Raw genomic sequence first — 6,426 nt, forward strand, 5'->3', positions numbered from 1 at the left:
AATCGCCTGATTCCGATAAACGAGCGAAAATTTAAACTAAAACGAAAATCGAATCAGGAATCGCGATCAGAAAAATCACGGATTTAATCCGAGAAAAAGAAAAACGACGAACGCTGATTTTTTTCGGCACGGAAAACGAGGCGTGACGAACCTCGGGCGGCGGGATCGGCGGCGGCGGCGGCGGCGGCTCCGGCGGCGCGCGCGAATCAAGGCGGGGCTGATGGGCTGGGGCGGCTCGGGGCGGCGCTATTTAAAGGTTGCCCCCGGGCGGTGTCCCGCTCGGGTACGGCCCAAAGTTAGTTCGTTTTTTTTTAATTATTCCGCTCGGAAGAAAAATAAAAAGAAATACTAAACTGACTCCAAAAATTCCGAAATAAATTTTCACGGGCTTCTAAAATCGAGCCTCACAAGATGAATTTTGGACATAAATGCAATTTTGAAAAACACACATTTTTCCTAAATTCAAATAAAACACCGAAAAACTCCGAAATAAAATCTTATTTGATTTTTTTATTAAATCCTCAATATTTCTTTATTTTTAGAAATTCATTTTATTCCCTCTCACATATTTTTGTAATAGAAATAATTAATGATAAAATAAATAAAATCAAATGATCCTATTCTCAAAATTTGAGAGAACTCAAATATGAAAATAACGAAATCCCCAACTCTCTCCGTGGGTCCTTGAGTTGCGTAGAATTTCTAGGATCAACCAAGAAGCAAAATAAAATATGATATGTAGTGATGATCTAATGTATAACATTCCAAATTGAAAATTTGGGATGTTACATCATGTTACTTGACCATGACGAACCTACGAACTATGAGGAAGCGATGATGAGCCCAGATTCCGCAAAATGGCTTGAGGCCATGAAATCTGAGATGGGATCCATGTATGAGAACAAAGTGTGGACTTTGGTTGACTTGCCCGATGATCGGCAAGCAATAGAGAATAAATGGATCTTCAAGAAGAAGACTGATGCTGACGGTAATATTACTGTCTACAAAGCTCGACTTGTTGCAAAAGGTTTTCGACAAGTTCAAGGAGTTGACTACGATGAGACTTTCTCACCCGTCCATCCAAATCATGTTAGCAATTGCCACATTTTATGATTATGAAATTTGGCAAATGGATATGAAAACTACATTCCTTAATGGATATCTTAAAGAAGAGTTGTATATGATGCAACCAGAAGGTTTTGTACATCCACAAGGTGCTAACAAAGTGTGCAAGCTCCAGCGATTCATTTATGGACTGGTGCAAGCCTCTCGGAGTTGGAATATACACTTTGATAGTGTGATCAAAGCATATGGTTCTATACAGACTTTTGGAGAAGCCTATATTTACAAGAAAGTGAGTGCAAGCTCTGTAGCATTTCTGATATTATATGTGGATGACATATTGCTGATCGGAAATGATACCGAATTTCCGAATAGCATAAAAGGATACATGAATAAGAATTTTTCAATGAAAGACCTCGGTGAAGCTACTTATATATTGGGCATCAAGATCTATAGAGATAGATCAAGACGCTTAATTGGACTTTCACAAAGCACATACCTTGATAAAATTTTGAAGAAGTTCAAAATGGATCAAGCAAAGAAAGGGTTCTTGCCTGTGTTACAAGGTGTGAAGTTGAGTCAGACTTAATGCTCGACCATTGCAGAAGATAGAGAGAAAATGAAAGTCATTCCCTATGCTTTAGCCATAGGTTCTATCATGTGTGCAATGCTGTGTGCCAGACCTGATGTGTGCCTTGCTATTAGTTTGGCAGGGAGGTACCAAAGTAATCCAGGAGTGGATCACTGGACAACGGTCAAGAACATCTGAAATACCTGAAAAGGACTAAGGATATGATTCTCGTTTATGGAGGTGACAAATAGCTCGTTGATACGTCTCCAACGTATCTATAATTTTTGATTGCTCCATGCTATATTATCTACTGTTTTGGACCATATTGGGCTTTATTTTCCACTTTTATATTATTTTTGGGACTAACCTATTAACCGGAGGCCCAGCCCAGAATTGCTGTTTTTTGCCTATTTCAGTGTTTCGAAGAAACGGAATATCAAACAGAGTCCAAACAGAATAAACCTTTCTGGAACGTGATTTTCTTCCCGAATATGACCCAGGAGACTTGGACCCTACGCCAAGGAAGCTTCGAGGTGGGAACGAGGTAGGGGGCGCGCCCTATACCCCCAGGCGCGCCCCCCACCCTCGTGGGCCCATCGAAGCTCCACCGACGTACTTCTTCCTCCTATATATATACCTACGTACCCCCAAACGAACGGGGATGGAGCCAAAAACCTAATTCCACCGCCGCAACTTTCTGTATCCACGAGATCACATCTTGGGGCCTGTTCCGGAGCTCCGCCGGAGAGGGCCGTCATCACAGAGGGCTTCTACATCACCATAGCCTCTCCGATGAAGTGTGAGTAGTTTACCTCAGACCTTCGGGTCCATAGTTATTAGCTAGATGGCTTCTTCTCTCTTTTTGGATCCCAATACAAAGTTCTCCCCCTCTCTTGTGGAGATCTATTCGATGTAATCTTCTTCTTTTTGCGGTGTGTTTGTTGAGACCGATGAATTGTGGGTTTATGATCAAGTCTATCTATGAATAATATTTGAATCTTCTCTGAATTCTTTTATGTATGATTGGTTATCTTTGCAAGTCTCTTCGAATTATCTGTTTGGTTTGGCCAACTAGATTGGTAGTTCTTGCCATGGGAGAAGTGCTTAGCTTTGGGTTCGATCTTGCGGTGTCCTTTCCCAGTGACAGAAGGGGCAGCAAGGCACGTATTGCATCGTTGCCATCGAGGATAACAAGATGGGGTTTATTTTATATTGCATGAATTTATCTCTCTACATCATGTCATCTTGCTTAAAGCGTTACTCTGTTTTTAACTTAATACTCTAGATGCATGCTGGATAGTGGTCGATGAGTGGAGTAATAGTAGTAGATGCAGAATCGTTTCGGTCTACTTGTCACGGACATGATGCCTATATACATGATCATGCCTAGATATTCTCATAACTATGCTCAATTCTGTCAATTGCTCAACAGTAATTTGTTCACCCACCGTAGAATACTTATGCTCTTGAGAGAAGCCACTAGTGAAACCTATGGCCCCCGGGTCTATTCTCATCATATCAATCTCCATCACTTTAATCTTGCTTTGCTTTTTTACTTTGCCTTTTACTTTTCACTTTGCATCTCTATACCAAAAATACCAAAAATATTATATCTATCAGATCTCACTCTCGTAAGTGATCATGAAGGGATTGACAACCCCTAATCGCGTTGGTTGCGAGTAGATATCATTTTGTGCAGGTACGAGGGACTTGAGCGTGGCCTCCTACTGGATTGATACCTTGGTTCTCAAAAACTGAGGGAAATACTTATGCTACTCTGCTGCATCATCCTTTCCTCTTCGGGGAAATCCAACGCAAGCTCAATAGGTAGCAAGAAGAATATCTGGCGCCGTTGCTGGGGAGTCTACGCAAAAAGTCAACATACCAAGTACCCATCACAATCCCTATCTCTCGCATTACATTATTTGCCATTTGTCTCTCGTTTTCCTCTCCCCCACTTCACCCTTGCCATTTTATTCGCCCTCTCTTTCCCAATCTTCTTCTCCTTCTCCTCCCTCTCTTTTTATATTTGCCTCTTTTCCCTCGCCATGTCAGAACCAAAAAGAGTTGGGGGTTCTCTCCCAAGTTCTAGTGCTTTAGACAATCCTGCTATCTTATCTAAACTCATAAATCAGAATGCTATGGAACAACTTGCCGGAGTTATCAATGAGAACCTTAGTAATTTTGATGAAGATGGTTCTGGAATTTTTCGTTACTTACTTAATGAATCTTTGAAAGATGCTTGGGATAGGCTGTTAAGGATCTGGGCTAGCTATGTACCCCAATATCAAATTGAGGTTTATTTAAAAAGCTTTTATGTTGGGCTACCCGCTTTGTTCAAACAAGTTTTAGATTCTATTTTCGAGGGGGGTTTTCTTGAAGGGGACCCCATAGATACCTATGAGAGTATGAAAACTATATTTGGGCACCCCATTAACGAGAAAGCTGAAATCACATCTCTCTTGCTTTCTTACCAAAACGAATCTATTAAAGAGATAAAAGCTAGCCTAGATGCCAATTTCCGCAACATTCTTAATATTTATTCTACCATTAATGGACATGTACTTTATCAAAATAGAAATATTAATTCCATAGATAACAAGTTTGCTCTCTTCTAAAACCAAAGATGGCAATATCTAGATCTATCCTCGCTTTTATGCCTAGCTAGGGGCGTTAAACGATACCGCTTGTTGGGAGGCAACCCAATTTTATTTTTATTCCTTGCTTTTTGATCCTGTTTAGTAATAAATAATTTATTTATCCTCTGTTTTGGTTGTGTTTTTTGTGTTTAATTAGTGTTTGTGCCAAGTAGAACCATTGGGAAGACTTGGGGAAAGTCTTGCTGAACTTGCTGTAAAAAACAGAAACTTTAGCACTCACGAGAACTGCTGTCATTTTTATTTGGAAAGTACTATTTAGTTAATTCTTTTTGCAGATGATTAATAGATGAATTCCTAACGTCCAGAAATTTATTTTAGAATTTTTGGGGTTCCAGAAGTTTGCGTTAGTTACAGATTACTACAGACTGTTCTGTTTTTGACAGATTCTGTTTTTCGTGTGTTGTTTGCTTATTTTGATGAATCTATGGTTGGTAAAATAGTTTATAATCCATAAAGAAGTTGGAATACAGTAGGTTTAACACCAATATAAATAAAGAATGAGTTAATTACAGTACCTTGAAGTGGTATTTTGTTTTCTTTCTCTAACGGAGCTCACGAGATTTCTATTGAGTTTTGTGTTGTGAAGTTTTCAAGTTTTGGGTGAATTCTTGTGATGGATTATGGAACAAGGAGTGGCAAGAGCCTAAGCTTGGGGATGCCCATGGAACCCCCAAGATAATCCAAGGACACCAAAAAGTCAAATCTTGGGGATGCCTCGGAAGGCATCCCCTCTTTCGTCCACTTCCATCGGTAATTTACTTGGAGCTATATTTTTATTCACCAACATGATATGTGTTTTGCTTGGAGCGTCTTCTATTATTTGTGTATTTGGTTGTTAGTGTGCCACAATCATCCTTTCTGTACACACCTTTTGAGAGATCCATACATGAATTAAAATTTGATAGAATACTCTATGTGCTTCACTTATATCTTTTGAGCTATGTAGTTTTGCTCTATGTGCTTCACTTATATCTTTTGAGCGTTATAATTTTGCTCTATGTGATTCACTTAGATCTTTTAAGAGCACGGTGGTGGATTTGTTTTAAAGAAACTATTGATCTCTCATGCTTCACTTAAATTATTTTGAGAGTCTCTTAATAGCATGGTAATTTGCTTAATAATAATATGCTTGGTATTCAAGATTTGTGAAACTTTCTTTTGAGTGCATTGAATACTAAGAAAAGATTGAAGCATGATAATTGTTTTGATATATGAAGGTGACAATATTAGAGTCATGCTAGTTGAGTAGTTGTGAATTTAAAGAATACTTGTGTTAAAGTTTGTGATTCCCGTAGCATGCACGTATGGTGAACCGTTATGTGATGAAGTCGGAGCATGATTTATTTATTGATTGTCTTCCTTATGAGTGGTGGTCGGGGATGAGCGATGGTCTTTTCCTACCAATATATCCCCCTAGGAGCATGCGCTTAATACTTTGCTTTGATAACTTCTAGATTTGCAATAAGTATATGAGTTCTTTATGACTAATGTTGAGTCCATGGATTATATGCACTTTTTCCCATCCTTCCACCATTGCTAGCCTCTCTAATACCGCGCACTTTTCGCCAGTATCATACACCTACCATATACCTTCCTCAAAACAGCCACCATACCTACCTATCATGGCATTTCCATAGCCATTCTGAGATATATTGCCATGCAACTTTCCACCATTCCGTTTATTATGGCACGCTCCATCATTGTCATATTGCTAGCATGATCATGTAGTTGACATCGTATTTGTGGAAAAGCCACCGTTCATAATTCTTTCATACATGTCACTCTTGATTCATTGCACATCCCGGTACACCGCCGGAGGCATTCATATAGAGTCATATTTTGTTCTAAGTATCGAGTTGTTAAGTTGTAAGAAAAATAAAAGTGTGATGATCATCATTTTTAGAGCATTGTCCCAAGTGAGGAAAGAATGATGGAGACTATGATTCCCCCATAAGTCGGGATGAGACTCCGGACGAAAAATAAAAATAAAAAGAAAAAAAGGCCATAAAAAAGGAGAAAAGGCCCAAATAAAAAAAAGATAGAGAGAGAGAGAAAAAAAAGAGAGAAGGGACAATGTTACTATCCTTTTACCACACTTGTGCTTCAAAGTAGCACCATGATCTTCATGATAGA

Source organism: Triticum urartu, chromosome 6A (genome assembly GCF_056163025.1).
Source record: "Triticum urartu cultivar PI428250 chromosome 6A, HENAU_Tu73, whole genome shotgun sequence".
Classification (NCBI taxonomy): Eukaryota; Viridiplantae; Streptophyta; class Magnoliopsida; order Poales; family Poaceae; genus Triticum; species Triticum urartu.